This window comes from Aythya ferina, assembly GCF_964211825.1.
Source record: "Aythya ferina genome assembly, chromosome: 2".
Taxonomy (NCBI): domain Eukaryota; kingdom Metazoa; phylum Chordata; class Aves; order Anseriformes; family Anatidae; genus Aythya; species Aythya ferina.
The window spans coordinates 128,709,732-128,730,395 of record NC_140297.1 but is presented as its reverse complement, the minus strand read 5'-3'; the positions used below and the strand labels follow the sequence as shown (position 1 = coordinate 128,730,395).

Below are 20,664 nucleotides of genomic sequence, written 5' to 3'. Positions count from 1 at the left end.
TTAGTTCACCATGACATTCTAGATGAGCTAATGACAGATAATGGCCTACAATTCATGTGTAACTTATTTTATAGAAAATCTCACTGATACAACAATTCAAGCACATGGAATCAAGGCTGTGCTAAGTATAATCAACTGGAGTTGCAGAAAAGTTGGCAAAAATCACAAAACAATAAAAAAGAAAGTGACACACTTAGAAGTTCTATGATCTTTATGTTGTCTGACTATCTTAACACTTCTGTTTTATTAGGATTTCCAGTGCAGACTTTGTGGAGAACAGATCTATGGTGTCATGCTCCTGAGTATGCTGCTCTTTACCAAAAGCTTTTCAAGTAGTTACAAAAACCTGCCCAGTATCACTGTGATGGCTGCCATAGTGACTGACACCAAAATGACATGTAGAGGGTATCTTTGCAAATCCTCTTACATCTTTTTAAGTGGGTTACCAGATCCACATCCAGTATTCAAGATTTTGGTGCAATCTGGATGCAACAGGTTTGCAGCACAAGCAACCTTTACTACATCATGAATCAACCCCTTTCAAGAAGCTCTGATGAATATATTGAATAGCAGAAATCCCAGAAGTATCTATTTATCTAGAAATAGATAAATATGATAAATATGATAAATAAATAAATAGATAAAATGTTAGCAATCCTTTCATTACAAAAGCCAACCATAAGCCTAATCCTAGCCCTACCCTTTGTTTTCCATCTATTAAACAATCATTAATCCAGGAAAAATCTTTCGGTTTAACCCATGATATCTTATTTTCTTTCAATGCTTTCTGGAGGAAATTTGCCAAAGACTTTTTGGAAAACTGGCTATGCTGTGATAGTGTCTAAAGTCCCAATCAGGAAGCACTTCAAAATTCCCAAGTCTTAGCCATGAATTATATTGGGATAAGGGCAGCAGACTTGTTGTTTCCCTCTCAGCATTCTTGATGATGGGACAGGAGCTATGGCATTTGCTTGCTTTCTCAGGACAGGATAGTCAGGGACCAGGAGACAGGGAACACATAGCACCAGGAGTTCCATCAAGGCACACCAAGATCAGTAATATCTTTTCCCTGTATTTACTAACTTATTGAAAGACGTAAAATCTTATGAAGTGGGTGATCCTGCTGGAAATATGCTTTCTGTTATAACTTAAACACTTTGTTTTCTATACAGAGCTTACGCTATATTTCATTGGATTTCATCTACAGACCTTTATATAGGGGGGAAAAAAAAATGTGTGGCATTTACCATTTTCCATGACATTCTGGTACTTTGATACAAAGGTATATAGTGACATAGACATGGGCTAGTGAGACAGATTAGTAATTATGGATCATGCTGTAGCAAGATAGATGAAATAATAATACCTTCAAATATCTTCCTACTTGCAAACAGCATGCTAGAATGACCATTCTTTTTACCAGGATGATGTGTAACAACTTCCTGTGGAAAGGACAAGAATGGTGGTTCTCATGCTCCTACCTTTGTTCTTCTGCATGGACAAAGAAGCACCTCACCGTTGGTAGCATAAAAGGCAGTGCTGTCAGCTTGGACTCTAGATGGCAGCTCTCTCTCTGCAACCAATGCCAACCAGATCAATGATAATGAATTTATTTAAATATGAGAAGTCCACTCTGCAACCAGAAGTCATTGATGTTCACCCACAATAGGTGTCAAAGCGTGGTCAGTAAAAACTGGAAACATGTCTGATCCTTAACAAATGGCTGTGTTCATTTGTGGGGAAGTCCATTTTTATATGGCATGTGTTATTTCATTTTGCTGTTTTGAAAAACACTAAAAAAAAAGTGAAAAAAGCACATATGGAACACATTTTGCTATAAAAAAATACAAATAATCAGGAAGTACATGATCAGGCTGAAGAGACATTGGAGTAAAATTTGTCTCAATAAAATTGGCAAAACTAGCCTATTTCCACAATAAAATATAGCCTGAATCATTTACTTTGTCATTATTTATTTTTCTCATCTATAATTATTTACCTAATATCAATACAAACTTGTGTAACTGTGTAGATATAAAGATCTCCTCTGTAATCATATTGTTGCCTCAATACCCAAGTATGTATTTTTAATTAATCAACTGAAGACATAATAATTATCTAAAGCTGAATTACTGGTTTTCCTTGATATTACCTGTCCATTCTCTTCAACAAAAAATAAGAAGAACAGAAATATCACTGCTCTTCTGCTACTGATTCAGTGGACATCTACAGGTTCAGAAATTTTTAGATTCACTTCTTATAATTTATATGGGGCTTGACATAATTTAGTTAATTCATAAAAAGATAGGCCCTCTTCAGCAGAAATGTCAGCTCTGGTAGCAGTGTTCACTTATGACTAGGAAGAATGTACTTTGTCCATATAAAGAGACTAAAACACAGTTCAAACTGCCTTTTTAACAACAGCTCCCCTAAGAAAATCAATACTAATACACCATTTCTTCCAAGACCAGAAATTACTCACCCCCCACCCCCAAATAAATAAATAAATAAATAATTAAAAACATAATCTCTAAGAATATGTGTAACAGTGCCCTCTGGTGAGTATGTGCCCAAGAAATATGTTTTCACTCTAAGGACAAAGACAATGATTCTGTGGCATGGTTGGTAAGTAATTTGAACAATTTTGTGAACTGCATTATGGTATCAATTCTCAAAACCAGCAGTGAAGAAATTAGGTATTTTGAGATTACAACTATTTCATACAATTGGTTTATGCCCATGTTTTTAACTGCAAACTTGCATGAAGAAAGAGACAGTAGCCTTGACTAGCTGAAGATTTATGAGTGCTATATACAGCATAGCTACTTTTATGGCTGAGAATGTAATATATCCTAAGCAAACACTGATAAGTCCTCTTTATTCTTCTAAGAAGTAACCACCCACCAAGTGTCCTGACATTGGAAAGCCCCATAGTTTTGATAAGAGTAAAGACAAGCTAGCTGTAGAAAACAACTTCATTTCTTAAGTCTAAGATCTTCATCAAATGTTTTGTGAGCAAGAGCTGTGTCTTCCTCCATTATTGGACAGTGATCACTGCATTTTCAATCCTACTGCAAGGTGTGCACATGTAAAATACATGTATATACACACATAAAATATGCATTCTATATATGTGTGTGTGTGTGTATCATAGAATTGTTAAGGTTGGAAAAGACCTCTAAGATCATCTTGTCCAACCACTTCCCTACCCACTAAACCATGTCTCTAAGGACAAGCCTTTTCTTAAACACCGCAAGGTATGGTGACTCCATAGCTTCCCTGGTCTCCGTTGGAACGCCTAACCACTCTGTCTGAGAAGAAATGTCTCCTAATTTCCAACCTAAACCTCCCCTGGCACAATTTGAGGCAATTCCCTCTTGTCTTATCACTAGTTATCTGTGAGAAGAGGCCGACCCCCAGTTCCCCACTACTTCCTTTCAGGCAGTTGTAGAGCAATAAGGTCTCTCCTGAGCTTCCTCTTCCCCAGACGAAAAAAAAACAGTTCCCTCAGCTGCTCCTCATAGGACTTGTATTCCAGACCCTTCACCATAGCCTTTCTCTGGACATGCTCCAGGGCCTCAATGTCCTTCTTTTAGTGAGGGGGCCGTATTTCTGAGAGTACAGGGGGAACGTCACTTCCCTATATATACATATATATATACACACTGAAAAAAATAAGATATTGGAGAGATTTTTTTTACTGAATCAAGGAGTAAAATTCTACTTTCAAAAGTTTTAATTGTCAAATACAACAAAAGGCACTTTAAAAAAAAAAAAAAAGCTGATATTAAATTGCAGTGTTTGAAGCCTTAAAATACCATTCTGTTCTAGTTTATTACCTAGGGGTGAAAGTTTATTTCTCTAGGGGTGAAAACAAGGGTAGATTCACTGAGTGTCATAATACTTCATTAGTACCTCCCTGTAATCACATATGCTCCAGCTCTCAAGGTACTACAGCAGTAACTTCTAACCTCTATAACATAAACTAAACTGTTGCAGTGCTCCTCTAAGGGCAGGAAAAATTAGAGAAGTTATCAGAACTGTTTGTTTCTATGATGTTTGTACAGCAAAAGAATGAAAAGGGAACTTAATTAAAATATTACACTAATAAAGTTATCTCTCTCCTTTGACGACCACTTTTCTCACTCATATTAAATATGCCTCATCAGTCTCTTGCTCTGATCATGGTGACTAATTAACTTCATGTTTTTTAAGAAAGGAACTTGGCAGTCTCGCTGCTCTGTTTAACAAATAACTAGCTATCCTCAGAGGATTCAAAAGAATCACTTCCAGCCAAGTTCCTTTTGGCCAGGTACAAATATCAGCAGGTGGCAGCAAGAAGTAAGGGGGATTGTAAAATTAGATAAAAAAAAAAAAAAAAAAAAAAAAAAGATTTTTACATTATTTTGCAATGTTCAGTCAATTTATTATAGCTACTGTGATGGTTACATTGGACATTGTAGGTCTTGATTATACCATATGGCTCTTCAAAGTTACGCATTTGTCTCCCCTAACGATACCTCCAGAACATCCAGACATCAGTTTTCCCAAAACAGAGGTATTGGTACTTTTCAAAAAGGACAAGTTCATTCATTTTACACCAAATAAATGAGTGTGCTATGTTGCAAACAACAACTATAAAAGGTAGTTTCAAAGAGTTAAAAGTTCTCCCTCTTTGGCAGTGTGTCATCCTGAAAGAAAAACAAATGGAGTGAGTAAACTCTGCTTTTCCACAGGTCAAAAATGAAGCCAATTTGTTTTGGCAAATAAAGAAGGGAAGGGGCTGTGAAAGTCAAATCTGCAGTAGAAATATTAACTTTGCTGATAATACTTTTAAAAGCACTAACGGTCCTAGAGCAAAGGCTACCTTTTTATTATGCCAGCAAACAGCATTCAGTCTCTTGAGGCTAGCAAGCATTACTGCAATATATGAAAAACCTAGTGATGGTTCAGACCAGTCTGGGGTCTCCTTTGAACCTCAGGTGCATGGAAAGTTAGGAGTCAGCAGTCAATTTAAATTACTGACTTTTAAACTTTCCCATCATATATTTTTGTACAGTTCCATAAATAATTCTAAATTTAGGCAGCCATCGACAGCAGCCAACAGCAAAATGGAAGAGTGAAACTACAGTGTAAGATGTCACCACTTGCTTATGCAAGGAAGAGGAATAAGAGCAGAAGAGGAAAAAGAAAGACACTTTATGTTTAGTGTTCCTCACTGGTGATGGAACTGATAGCTCAAAGTGTTGGGATGAGAATGTAGTTATCTGGTGCCAGATTAACAATTTTGGTGAAAAAATATGATCCAGGATAGTAGTAAATAATACTGCATGGGAATTTAGTAGATGCAATACAGAAAGTTTACATACAATACATACAAAAAAATCAAAAAGCAAATATGAAAAAACTACACTTCTGGAAAAAAAAAAAAAAAAAAAATTAGCAAATTGACAAAAAGTGACAAATTTGTTACAGTTGTCCTACATTCAAAATTGATGTGATCTTACCGTAACGGACATCTGTTCCGGTGCTAAAAACAAGAGCACTAAAAAATCAGAAATACTGTCCTGCTTGGGGTTCAGTCCAGGCTTGTTCTGCTTGTTGCAAAGCTCTGCATTCCCTAAGGCATGCTCCCTTCTGTACCACCAAAAGTGGTGCTGACTTTTTCTCCCTGAGCATTTGTAGAAGAGTTAAAAGAAGCTTTACTGAAATTAAATCCTTATTAATCAAAGGCAAAATAATTCTCTCTCTTTAGGTCACATCACAGGGGGACAGTTATTTGGGACCTGGAGAACCCTGGCAGCCCTCCTGGTTCTTTTAGCCCAAAACAGTATATCTCTGCCAGCGCTGTGGCATGATTATACTGAACTGACTTTATTCTTCTGTTCACAAAAGGGTACTTCACATATCTTAGATCAGTCACATCTTGCCCGAATGATTTGAAAGAAAGAAAAGATAAAATAAAATAAAATAAAATAAAATAAAATAAATAAAATAAAATAAAATAAAATAAAATAAAATAAAATAAAATAAAATAAAATAAAATAAAATAAATAAAATAAATATACTATTATTCTAGATTAAAAAAAAAAAAAAAAACAAAACACTGATTTTGTTGAGTACTACTCATTTTCCTGTGCATTTCTACATCACAAGCTGCTCAGACAGTAATGCTGCATAGTAAATAAAGTAAAAAGAAATACACTCTGATCAGATATACTTATGATTCATTTAGCTGTGTTACCTTGACAAAAATGGACTCTAGTTTGTTTCCTTTGGGCCGTGGTATCACACCATTACAGACCCTTCAATATAAAGTTACAACAAAAAGAGGGACAAATACATTTTTTTTCCTATTTTTATCAAGTTTTTATAATGTCTAGGTTTTCCATCTCAACTGCTCTTGTTCAAACTAAATCTAGTTCAGGAAAATATCCCCACCTCATTTCCCTGAGAACCTAGTTATTTTATCTACCTCAACAACCAAGCTACTCTACCTTGTCATTTCAATTTTCACATATTTTCTTTTTGTGTATTAGTTCTATGATTCAGTGAAATCTCATCTCTTCAGCCCACTGCCATAAACTATTGTCCGGAACAAAGCCCTCTCTCAAATTCAATCTCAAACAAAATGAAAAAGAGAAAATCACAAATGAGAAACTGGACCACAATCAATCCTATGGGTCCCGTTCTCTCAAGGTCTACAAGTCTGCTTCATCAAGTAAACCTGAACTATGGTAAGGTGCTATCACCTCTCTCATTACCAAATGAGAATGTGTTAATAAAAACAAGACCTCCTTACAGTAACATAGGAGTGTCAATGTTAATCACTGATTTTGCTGAAATACACTTCTTGATCTTGAAAGTGATTTCCAGATGAAAGGATTGAGCAAAGACATTTATTAAGGTTCTCTATGGTGAGAAAACACTTTGTTATATAATGATGCCTCTAAGTAATTTTTGCAATCAAGAACAAGTAGTTGTCTGTATCCAAAATGTGCCATGGTTGAGGTACAAGTCATACAATTGCTTCAATGGAATTACATGCAAAGAAGGGTATCACTGAATTCAAAAATGTTTCATACAAGGATTGTGAATTATAATAAAAACAAAATAATTCATTTTTCCTTCTGTCGCCATTATTTTAAACTGGTGTAACTCAACTAATTAAAGTATGATAAGCAGAGAAATCATCAACAGTGTGCAGAATTAGTTCTAATGATTCCCATGTGCCACATCATATCAGTATCACTGTTATGATGTGGCACATGAAACAGTAATAGCATAATCTAGCTTGATGCAGATGTTCCTAGAGCCCCCATGACAATTGAAACAGTTTCACTTTGAAAAGCAATACTTGGAATTCTTTATTCAGCATGAAATAGGAAGTGTTAATAATAATAATAATAATAAATTTTAAAAAATATTTATTTATTTATATGTTTTATTTTAATTATATATAAACATATTTATATATTTATAATATATAAAAAATTATTATCATTATTTTTTTTCAGCTGAGCTTTTAAAAATCTAGGCTTCAGCTGAAAATTGCTAGCATTTCTCCATGACTCTTCAGGGAATTACATTATTCTTATCAGGTTTACTGCAGTATGATTCCGTAAGTGTGCATACGGTACAGAATAAGACCCTAATAAACTTGGGAACCTGCAACATATTAAAAGTAACCCTCTAACATGCATATGTACACACACCTTGTAATGCACACATATTTCTCTAATGCCTACAACTTTCCCATTGCTGGATGGGAATATACATCTCTTCTTACTGCTTTATCTGTGAAAAACTTGTTTTACATGCTTCAACATTTTCTTCTAAGCAGAGAATCCTTCTTTTACGTAGTCCTGCAAGGCTCAATTTTGAGCCCTCTGTTCTGTTCTCTCCCAGGTTATCACCTTACTACCTCCTAAGCATCAGACCTAAGGTCATCAGTCACCTAAATGCTAACCACTACACCATCTTCAGTGATGTTTATCTGTAGACACTTGTTATCATTCATATCTTATTCAACATTGTCCCTGCTGTTCAAGTTCTAGGCTTCCTCTTGGCTTCCTATACCAAAGCTTTAAATGAGCCCAAACAAATAATCTCTTTCATTATCTGCCCTTTTTCTCTGTTCTTTTTGAACTTTTTGCCTATTTCATAATCTCAGCATCAAATCGGGTCTTCTCTTACATCTTCAAATTGCTTGATGATTCCTGAAACATTCTCTTTATACAAAGATTTCCTTGGTGTGCAGATGCAGTGTTTTTCTTACCCACAAACCATGAGGCAACAGTTTACTCAGAAACCAAGACCTTGTAATGTAAAGTTTTGCAGCCTTTGTCTCTTTTCAAAGATGCCTCCAACTAGAAGTTGGAGCCCGGTTCAGTAGCTGCTAGAACTGATACCTGAACTATGGTCTTCCTGGCCATAACCACTTCAGGTGCTAGAGGCAAGCCACCTCACTTCATCCCTTCCAAACATAAGGTGGGAGGGTAGAGCCTTTGAAAATGCACTCTACATGCATCTTCACCACATTCCTCATCTTGACACTCATCTGTTTTCAATCCAGTTACACCTTCTTCTGTCCTCGAGACAAGCTCTCTAGTCCTACAGATGTACAGACTATAATCCATCCTCTAACACACAGAATGGTGCTCCTGCTCCTTCCCCATGAATAAGTTACGAAAAATAAAAAATAATACTAATAAAAAAGTCCTCCAGCATTCACCCTTTCCCTCACCAAAACATTTGCTTGGAAGAAATCTACGGCAATGGAAGCAGATCATGGTATGCCACATTTTTTTTTATGCTGCAACTACCAGCCAACCAGCTACATTTAATATGTAGCCAGCTGTTCAACTTGTGTCTTTAGCAAAAGTTGATGGGTTACTCAAAGGACAAACAAAAGAAAAAAGAAAAAGTTCAAACTCTCAAACACACACACACAAAGCATACATATATGATCAGCCTTTATACACAGAAAAAAAAAATAATAAAAAAACACTTTTTATTAGTACTAACACTTATAAATAACACGCAAGTTTATCTTAATTCACCTAAAGGTGAATTGGCAATTCTGAAGGAAACAGACAACTACACTAAAAATAGGAGAAAGACATATAATGGTAATACAAAGTTCATATAAATAAATTATTTTGCTTAAATAAAAATGTGTGTATGTTTATTCCTTGTTTAGAGGCATCCATAGAAAAATTAAAGTTAACTCTTTGAACATAGGTATTAACACAGAATATATAAAAAGTCTAACCTCTCAATGTTGAGCACAAAGTGCGGTAAAAAGTCAACAGGATGAATGAAACACAAAGAAATACTCAGAAAACTGAAAATGTGTGGTATTTTTTTCCTTCAAGAGACACAACTCTGTTTTTTAATAGAACTTAATAAACCTTCACTTTCTATTTAAAAATAGTTTACCAGAAGATTCATGTCATGCAAAATACATGTAAGATATTATTCCAACGTGTTTTAAGTCAAATTCCTAGAAATTAAAGAATTTGATATAAGTTGCCAAAACCTGTTCAATCACTTCTTCCAATATTTTTTTTTTATTTTTCTTTTTTTTACATATTATGTTAAGAATCTATTTCCTAAATAAATAATTAAATAAGCAAATCTTTGAAATATTGAGATTATTTTTTAGAATAAAATTTAGAAGAGCAAACAGCTTGCTTAATATATTCAAATAAAATTCCTAAACATTGACTGCTTGTCATAAATAAATATAAACATACATACAGTAAAAATAACTATAAAAAGTAAGAATTGTTTAATAGAGGAGCTGTCAAAAGCTTTTTTTTTTTTTTTTTTTTCCTTCTTATAACTGTCTAATATAGCTGCATCTGTTTTGGTTTGCTACACATTTTACTACATGAAAAAGTAGGTGTTGCTGTACTTATAAGTGTAGCAAATCTTATTTCTTCAAACATGCATTACATATGACAGTTTATATTTTTATAACTCAAATAATGCCTAGCTTCAGTTTTTCTGTAGGTCATTATCACCTCCATCTCATTTATTTCATTTGGTTTGATTCCCACAGGGTTACTGCATGGAATTTCAAAGGTTCACTATAATTAAAAGTTGACAACTGTACATAAAAGTACATGACCCTTTCTCTCACCATAATCTGATCAATCAACTTCCAAAACACTCACTTAAAAGTCAACAATATTATTCTACATTGTACAGTGTCTTTCCTTTCAGAAGCTCAGTACATTTTCTTTTAAATGCCAACTGTGCTTAAGTATTGGGCCTACTTTTTAAAAAATAAAATGCCCATATCTGTTCACATTTACCACCCACCTTCTAACAGGCAGTTGCACAGAATCCTCAAGAATGCATTCAGTATCTGTTTAGTTCCTATGTAAGTAAGCCACATAGCTGACAAAAGAAGGAAGGTAGCAGTGGTTTCAAACTTCCTACAGCACACTGGGAATCATTACTACATGTTTGATGGGACTCAGTTTGAGAACCACTGTCCTGTTCAATTCTAAACAGAGGTACTTATAGACTAACAGATATATTTAGTGTCATAAACATTCCCTTTGGTTGGAAAATGTAAATGAGGCACGCCGTTTAACAGTAGGTGGCTGGCTTGTTTTCTCTTTCTTTTGTTCTTTCTTAAATTGCAAGGCTAATGAGGCATACAAAATGATTCTAAATGGGTTTAGGAAAGAATGTAAGGGTTGTTTTAAGGGAAGGTTATTGATTTTCAACAGGAATCTAACTATGTCACATACTAATAACAGCATTATTTTTGTTGTTTCAGGGCAAAAAAAAAGCAAGTAAGTTGCAGACTTGTATGACTCCCAACCACAGAAAATGTACATTCATCTAAGTGATGTATCTAAAGCATGAGATACACCATAAGTAACGCCCAGTGTTCCTAACTGGAACCCTTGTACTTACCTTTGTACGTACAAAAGCTTTTCTCACAGTTCTACTATATCTACGCTGACTGTAAGGTCAGGGTCATTTCAAACAGCCAATACTGAGTGTGACACAAAATTAGCTAGGATTTTGAATTCACTGGTATTAGGACTAGGACACCTGGATGCCTGTATGTTCTGTTCCACAACAAATACAAACTCTATAAGGAAAGAGTCTTAGCTGAAATAAAAGGATTCCTGAAAGCAGCAGCCACTAGAAAGTGGCAGATTTTCTTGCTATCTGAAAAAATATATCTTGTCTCATCCTGGATTACAGGACATGTTGGATTCTTTATCTAGCTAAGAGCAATGGAGAATCTTTAATCTTCTAGGATCACAAGCTACAGTTGTGGTGGGCATATACCCTTTGTGGTGAAGTATACCACGCTAGCCATTTTTGACATTTCTAAACTATTACTGATGCCTGTACTCCCCACAGTTTCTACCATCAGTTGTACTTGTCTGAGGTAGAAAGTGCTCTTAAACTGAGAAATAGAAATCTATTACTTTGATCACCTAAAATTACCAGACAAGGCAGACAAAGAAGCTGTTTTCATAGTGACCTCTCAGAGCACATTGTCTTTCTAGGTTTGATAATGTGTTTCATTCTAAACTGCAGCTTCCCTACAACTAACTGTGCTATTTTGCCCAACTAATGAAATACTTCTGTATCAGGATTTTTTTTTTTCCTTCATAACCTTCTTCACACAGCGGAGGTTTAACAAGCACCTTGTTGGCTTGAGCTGCTTTACAACATTGCTTTCGTTCCTGTTGTGGAAAGCAAGAGGCCAGCCTTATAAATTCAAAGCTGCTAGATGCAAAAGAACATCATAAAGGGTTAAAATGTTTTCTGCAGTCTTTTAGATATGTTCTTCAAGCCAGTAAAAGCTGTGCTCATTTTCTACCTGCCAAGGTTTTTCCTATTCATACATGTATCTTAATTTCAAAATGCTCATTTACACTTTATGATACCATAGAAACTTGGGAATGATCATTGGGAGTGTTTTTCATTTTCTACCTTCTTTCAGCCTCAAATACATATTGAGAAATAAATTACTTGGCCTAGTGGATTAAAATGAGATAAAAACTCTATTAAGTTAGATAGCAAAATTAATGATGAAATTTTTGCTAAAATTTGAATTCCTTTCTCAGCTAAAGCCTGTAAATAGTTTAGCATTTCCTTGTCCTTGAAATGTAAGCCTATTTATTTAAAGTTTCCCATATTTTATCTGTTATTAAAAAGGTCTTTACAGACTTTCTATTATAAAGATTTCTATAGCAAAGTTGCTTGTTCTCTTATTTTACACTGATCAACATGATGTTAAAAACGACAGATGAAGTGCTTTCAATCAATTTTCAAGCACGCAAATATCCCCACCATTACACATCCACCAGTACAGCTCACTCTTGGGAGCAAGAAAAGGCATAGATAATATTTCTGACATAACAATTTATGGTTATGATCTGGTTGCAGTACTCTACAACTTCAGCCTCGTCTCTTCTTAGAACCAACCATTCCACTCTATGGATAAAGCAGAGGCAAGCATGCACCCACACCTGGACACTGATGTTCATAATCCACTACATTAATGTAAGTGGCTCTGCATGCAGCAACTTAAACTACTACCTCTGTTGGAAACAAGAATATGCATTCTGTTGCCTCTGTTATGGGGACAAAGACCTTCAAGTGAGGTGGAAGATGAAGCATATAAGCAAATGGTGCTAATGCCATAAACTGCCTCAGTTATTTCAGTCAGGCCTGACTGAACTGTGTGAAATGCATCAGGAAGCATGTAGAGTTTCTTCTCTGCTTTTATTTACCTGCAAACAAATGCATTTTAATAAAGCCTGAGAAATCTGGCTGGGAAAATGGACTCCAAATCAACCCAAAGGCTCAAAGCAAACATGTGCTCGTGAAGTACAGAATGCACCTCCATTTTTTAATGTAATACATATTGTTCATTCCCGGAAGCTGAAGCTGTACTACATCCCATTCATGTTTTATTCTCAATGAAAAATAACAATAGCAAAGGAGATAAAGAATCTGAAAAGCACTTGTTTTTATTTATTTTCTTTTTATCTTGACTAACATTAAACCAAAATAGCCCTAAACCAATCAATCAATAAACAAACAAACAAAAAAAATTACCTTAATCCTGTGTTTAATTTTTTTCTTTGGGGAAATTCATTTTTGCTGATGGTGTTTCATCTTTGATCTAACGTTTAGGTTTTTCAAGTAAGCTTGGGTGTCAAGCCAAACTCTTAAAGGGGATACTGTGAATCCCTGTAATTTATCTAGAAGATTCTGAAATGAAACACAGAAAGATTCTCAAGATTCTCACAATAAAACTGAGTGCCTTCCTTTGTTTGTTTTGCCTTTTTTTTTTCTTTACTATCACAGCTAAAGTTGTTCATGTTACAGTAATTAAATCAAAAGTTCTCCTTTAAATGTCAGACCATGTTCTGGCACTTCAAAACTGAAGTGAATGAAAAAGTCACTGATGCTGAAAGAAAGAGCCACATGATAAGGGGAAAAATTAAATAAATAAATAAATAATAATAACAATAATAAACTGTTTAATACTGTTAAACATGAATGGAGACAATAAGCTCAGAAGACATTAAAGCTTCTTTAAAAATGTAAGTCCTTTAAAAATATTTTGGATTTGGACACTGGAGATGGGAATACCATTTTTCTCCCAAAAGTTAAGAAGGGTATTAAGTAATGCTTATACATACCTATTATGTAGATAGCAACTACCAACAAAGTCAGACCTAGTAGTAAAACCTATGTTTTGTTTTCAGAGTTCGTAAGAAAAAGTCAACCTCCATTTCTGTGATGACAGAATGTCCTGGTTTCAGTTAGCACAGAATTAATTTTCTTCCTAGTAGCTGGTGGAATGCTGTGTTTTGGCTTAGAATGAGAAGAGTGCTGATAACACCCCGATGCTTTAATTGTTGCAGAGCAGTGCTTATACTAAGCCAAGGACATCTCAGCCTTTGCTCTGTCCTGCCAACGGGCAGGCTGGGGGGTGCAGTAAGAGCTGGGAGGGGACAGACCCAGGACAGGTGACCCAAACTAGCCAAAGGGGTATTCCATAGCATCTGACGTCATGCTAAACAATATATAGGGGTGGCTAGCCAGGGGGAGGGGGCCGGACTGCTCGGGGTTAGGCTGGGCATCGGTCAGCGGGTGGTGAGCAATTGCATTGTGCATCACTTGTTTGTACATACTATTATTACTTTCGTATTATCACCATTGTATCATCATTATTATTATTGTTATTATTATTTTGTTATTTTTTTCCTGTCTTATTAAACTGTCTTTATCTCAACTCACGGGCTTCACTTTCCATTTCTCTCCCCCGTCCCAGAGAGGGAGGGGGGAGGGTGAGCGAACGGCTGCGTGGTGTTTAGCTGCCGGTCGGGTTAAACCACGACACAGAAGAAGAAATATAGATCGAAGGTTAACTGCTCAGAAATCATATGAAACCACAGATGTAGCCAGCACTGTATAAGGTCTCTATCCAAACTGCCAGCGTCACTGCATGGCTACTAAATGGTCCAGCAGAAAAGACTGTTTTTACCTTGTTCGGCAGTTGGGAGAAGAAAAGTAATAAACAGGTGAAGTATTTAGCAATAAGGTAAATGAAATCCTGTCAGTTCACAAAATCATAATTACTCCTGCAACTGTAGCAGCAGACAAAAACCAACACATGACTACAGCTACTGAGGACAGTGGGTGGGTATCAATGTATAATCACAGTGTAGGCACCATTTCATTTCTCTGAGTCATCTCTAGACCTCTACTGAAGGAATTTCATCTGCTAATGTAATGTCAGTCTGACATTTCCTTGCACAAGGAATAAATACTATTATCTTGAAGGGCATATCAAAAGATGCTGTCTGCAAAACACTTTGGAGCATGACTCTGAGACAAGTAATATGAACAAAAGTAATCTTTCTCATCACAGTCATCAATTAAAAAAAAAAAAAAAAGGAAAAGGAAAAAGGAAAAAGGAAAAAGGAAAAGGAAAAGGAAAAGGAAAAGGAAAAGGAAAAGGAAAAGGAAAAGGAAAAGGAAAAGGAAAAGGAAAAGGAAAAGGAAAAGGAAAAGGAAAAGGAAAAGGAAAAGGAAAAGGAAAAAATCTCTATCTGCAAGAGTCACAAAATGTGCCTGAGGCATATGAAGAAACATGGTGGTTTCAATTAAGAGTCTAAGTATGTGAGAAAGCTCTGAGAGCATTAACAGGTTCCATTCTGTGCCTGGTGCTGATACTTCAAAATAAAGTAATTAATGAACAAATGTCTTGTTCAACAAAGAAAAGGGGAAATTCTAAGGTATGCTTACCTTACTGCTAGTGAGGCCTATTTTGGTAAAGAAGTAGCTGGTAAGCATTGCTACTTTTTTTTTTTTTTTCCAGACAAGTACAAACTAGGCTGGTACAGCAGAGCAACCCCGTACAAAAGATCGGGGGATTCTCGTTGCAACATTGCCATTGCCATAGATGCACTACAGCTGCAAGCTGAATCATATTTACCATTTCACAGAGATAGAACTTAACTTTGGGAACAGTTCAGAGTATTAATTAGTACTTCTTGAATCCCCTCTCCCAACAGAACCTGTGTTTTAACAGGTACTTTTGTACATATGTGCCAAAAAATTCCTCTTCTATCAGAGAATTAAATATAATTAAAAACAGAAGTCTTGGGGCAAAGTTTGCCATGTTAGGAATAGAGACTGTAAACAGCAATATTTATATACATCTGTTGTGTTTGGATTCCCAGATAAGCTGGAGGCAAAGAAAATTCACAGTGTCTTTTATATAGCTTACTGTAATGTATATCCTTGTAGATTGGATACCTCTAGTGAATTACCAAATAAGGGTGCTAGTCTCTTTCCTAGTTAGTATTAAAGAAAAAAATCCCAACCTACCACTCCATTATGGGTAGAAGATGAACATGGAGGCTTCATGCACCTTTGCCAGCCAAGCGTCATAAAGTGACAGATCGAGCTGTGAGAATTTTAAATCTTGTGGGTTGCCGTACCATGTTATGAACTAGATCTCATACAATTCATCACCCAAGTTGCAGAAAAATAGTTCAAGAACTCAAAATAATGAATTCTGTCATTTCCAATAGAAGTGTGAAGGGAGAATTATGAATGAACCTTTTAAAACACGTATGTGGAAGGAGATTGCCCTTCTACAAAATGAAAGCAGCAGGCTTCTATTTAAATGGCCCAATCCTGAAACCAAGACCTTTCATTTTCAATTAACTTAAATTGACAATTGAGAAAGGTTTGAAAATGTTGTTGGAGCCTTTCAGTTTGATATATCTCAGCTCTGACATTGCACACAGCATTCTGACCTGATTTTTAGGGTGTGCTATTTTAAAATTGAAAATTTGAAATGAAAAATATTTGATTCAATCAAAGCTGTTTCAAGACACTCAAACATCTTAATCTGTTAGAAATGAATTTTCCTTGTTTTCTCATCATGTTACATAATGCTTCATTCATTAAAAGACATTAAAACCTAAGAGCCGTGCCTTTCTGTAATGTTAAGTTACCTTATGCTGCAGCAATATTTTTCTTGTGAAATTAAATTCTATCACAGAACATATTACCATATACAACAGGTAACTATTTACTACAGAAATAAAATCTTTCTTTATATTCTAAAGCAGTCTATGTTACCAGGCTTGAGTACCAGAAAAATGCAATTACTGATGGTATATACCTCATATCAACATGGCACAAGATATTCAAATCATGCTAATTTTCAGGCTTAGCTTCAAACAGTGTGAATTGTTTCAGTCACTTTTAAACACACATAGGAATCAAGAGAGACTTCCAAACAGCCAAACCACTTCATTTAAATTAAAAAATAAAATAAAATAAAATAAAATAAACAGAGAATATTTCAAAGCTTACAAGATGAAGATGGAACTTTAAAATCACTGAGATGTGAGGTAGCTAAATTCCCACACTGAAAGAGTCTGTTTGTCAGTTAATAAATGGAGTAACTTGCCCCTGCTATCTGAGAGACATAAAAGTGCAGCTGCTCAACTCAGAACCACATTATAGCAATGACTCAGTCTTAAATCAAGTTGAGAACTATTATTGTTGTTTTGTTTAAAAATCCAATTCCCAAATAAGCAAGCATAAAATTTGATGGATTTTCCAAAACCTCTGTAGCTTTAACGGTTACCAGAATCTTTTTGATATAGACCATACAAAAGTAGAATGGGTTGCTGCATTGGTACCTTTGAATTTTCTCATGAAGTCTATACTAACAATCTAGTAAAAAAGAATGAATAGTGTTTAAAGTAGTGTTTCGTTTCTTGTAGGTGACAAAAAGCCAGTGGAAACTGATCTATGTGATGAAGATTTGCAAGTAACTTTGGTGATATGTTCTGGACCTCATTTCTCCACACCAGCCCTAAAGAGCTTGAAGAGACAACAGGAACAACCTCTTGCATTAGAGTCAATCTGTTATAAATTCTGCAGCATGGTTCAAAACAGAATCCATGTGGATCAGAAGAACCAAGTTCTGTTCTTGCACTAGTGCAGTTTATAGTAAACTCAGAGGGATCAAACAGGATTTGGTTCAGAAATTCAAATGTGGCAAAGCTATACTAGGCCTTCACCTCTGGAGGAATAGGAGTAGCAAAGGTGTGTTTATACTAGAATACCTTTGTTAAGGAGCTGGCCTGAAGCTGTTTTAGTGATGCGCGCAAATTAGCAGTAAATATCACTTGACCATCCAAGGAACTAGATACTGCCAGGCCACAGGAATTCTGTTTTCCTCTCTGTATCTCCTCTGCTCTTCATTGGTTGGAGGTGGGATAGACGACAGTGTTAGCTCAATGCCAACAGACACTTTTCCCAGTATATTTTACATCGGTACTTACAAAAGCCGTCTTGAAAATCCAAACTGGATCTCTGCATTGCCTTGTTTTTACATTAATGCCACTTAATACAACATTATGGAATATAGGTATTCCTCTAATTATATAAGTCACAGAGAAAGTGGTAAAGAATTAGTTCTGGGAAATCAGTTTTAGGCTCCAAATGCTTGAGCTAATAAAATGAAAGGCAACTTCATAAAGTTCTTTTCCAGCCTAAGTGATTCTTTGATTCCATGAGCAAGATGATGGCATCCTGATCTTGTCCTACACCTGACTGCATTCTTTTTCATATGTATGAAGTGACCCTCAGTCAGTCTGGTATGCTTTGGTAAGCAAAACAGGGACAGAGAGCTGAGCACTGGCTGATGGAAAATATAATTTAAATTATTTTTTTTTCCTCTCATTGATTCACAGACCAAGGGACAATTTGCCCAGGGAAGTGGTGGTGTCACTGTTCCTGGGGGTGTTGAAGGAAAGGTTGGACCTGGCACTTAGGGACATGGTTTAGAGGGTGACATTGGTAGTAGGGTGATGGTTGGACCAGATGATCTTGAAGGTCTCTTCCAACCTTAATGATTCAATGATTCTGTGATAATGGGAAGCATGAACTGAGTTTCAACACAGCATTGTCTTCCTTTTTCCCTTATCATATGACTAGAAAAAGGAAAGAAGAATGAAATGGCTGATTCAATTCCTAACAGTTGAAAAGCACCTGCACATATATAAATATTTAATATGCCTTCTATATAAGTTGTGAGAACTGCTATTCTTAAGGAATATGAAGAATTACATAGCACTTTGCAGTTTTCTCCAGCACATAAAAGACTCGGGGACTTGCAAATATGTGCAGCATAATCACTCTTATTCACTAACTCAGTTTTAACAAACTCAGCAGCAATAACAAAGATGTCACTTTAAACTAGACTACTGTCTTCGTAATATCGATGAGAAATCACAATAAAGTATGTGCTGCATTGTACAAGAAATGGCCTACAAAAAGGAAGGTCTGATATAACCATACATCACTATGGGATATTGCTCATTACTACAAATGTGAAAAGTTGTTTTAAAATAGTGTTATCGTTGCAATCTACTGTTTACTTCAGAAAACGTTTGACTACATCTCTTATTTCAGTGTACAGGAACAGATTAAGTGTTAACATCTGAAAGTTTGCCTTCAGCAAAGTTAAGGTAGCCCATTTCAATGCACCTGCAGCACTGTTAAAGCACTGGCACCACCGTTCTATCTCCCTGCAATACTTTTTCTTGGCTTGCTTTGCCCTTTTAATGTTTTGATTTTCTTTTTTTGTCATTATTTTTCCCCTAGAAGTATTCCGGGATTCCTTACCAAGGTGTATTGCAGCAACCAAGAAGTTCTACTAGGAGCAGCACCACCATAACAAATCCACCTGCTGCACAGGTGACCACGAGGGCGGGGACGGAGAAAAAAAGAAGGGGGGAGGGGAAAGGGGGGGAGGCAAACAGAAAATCTTCCTAAACGCAGTCCAAAAATGTAACTTGGACTGCGAAGGCGTCCCAAATGCCTGCACAGCCCCGGGCAGTGGTAGCAGCGCTCCCGGCCGGTGGCGCCGGGACCGCAGGAGCGTGCAGCGGGGCCGCGCATCGCCGCGCTCCCACGGCCTCGGCCGGCGACCGGGCAGGGCAGCACACCCCGCCCCGGGGGCCCGAGGCTGTGCCCAGCTCTGCGCGTTTCTCCGGTGCGCCCCGGGGCGCCGACAACAGAGACACGTGACCAGACGTATTTATTAAAAAAAAAAAAAAAAAGTCGTATGTATGAAACACAGAACACCCCCCCCCCCCCCCCCGTCCTCCCCCAAAACCGGCTGCCGGGCGGTCTCACGCCAGCCGGGCCAACTTTCCCCACTCCGCACGTTTGCCTCCTGCGGCGGGGCTGGGTCAGTGGGCGGCCGCCAGCCCCGGTGACTTACCGGCGGGGCCGCGCCGTCCTTCGGGCTCCGGCGGCGCGGTCGCAGCTCAGGGCGGCGGCGGCAGCATCCCCCGGGTCGCCTGCCTCCCTGCACCCCCCGGCTCCCCGCGGGCGTCCCGGCGCTGGGCTGCGTGACTTGTTGGGTGCCGCTGGCACCGTCTTTACCATATGCTGTAGCGGGAGGGAAGGAGGCGGAGGAGAGCGTGTGTGTGGAAAGGGGGGGGGAATTAACTTTGCTCAATGGCGACAGGGCAGCAGCCTCAGTACAAGCATCAGATCGATTTACTAAACAAACTGAAACGTGGGTGGGGATGTTAAACAGTAACCAGCAGGCTCAATGAAAACTGAAAGCTGCTGCCGACAGAGGCTGGGCCCTGCGGGCACCCTCCTGCCCCGCCCGCGGCCGCGCAAGGCGCTCCCGGCCCGGCCCGGCCCGGCCCGGCTCGGCCCGCTGGGGTTCGGGCGGGCCGCACCTGGGCTTTCCTGCGCCCTCCCTGCGGGCTGGGCTCGTTCGCCGCGGTGTTGCGGCGGGGCTTTGGCTTCATTCCCCCCACCCCCGGCAACCCCTCCCGCTGTGTGGGAACGTGAGTGGGTGCCCCTTAGTGGGGACCCTCCTGCCGTGGCACGGCAAGGGCCGGGGTCTCCTCCAAGCCCCGCGGGGCGAAGGGCACAGCACCCTGGCTTGAGGGCTCAGCCAGCGGCCGCTACGGGCCCGGTGCTCAGGGCAGAGAAAGTGCCGGAAGCAGCGGCACCAGCCCGGGCTGCAGGCGGCCCTGGGCTGGGGACACGCAAGAACAGCCCGGCACGGCTGGGCACGGCACGGCCCGCGGCGGGGGAGCCAAACCGCAG

The 20,664-nt window shown here is 37.9% G+C and overlaps 1 protein-coding gene across 1 annotated transcript in view; it reads right to left on the bottom strand.

Moving 5' to 3' along the window:
• HNF4G (hepatocyte nuclear factor 4 gamma) overlaps positions 1–20,064 on the bottom strand; it is a 67,108-nt gene extending 47,044 nt beyond the window's left edge. The window contains exon 1 of the mRNA XM_084510170.1: positions 19,817–20,064. The gene's annotated coding sequence lies outside the window, so the exon portion shown is untranslated. The remainder of the gene's footprint in view (positions 1–19,816) is intronic.
• Positions 20,065–20,664: the final 600 nt, after the last annotated feature.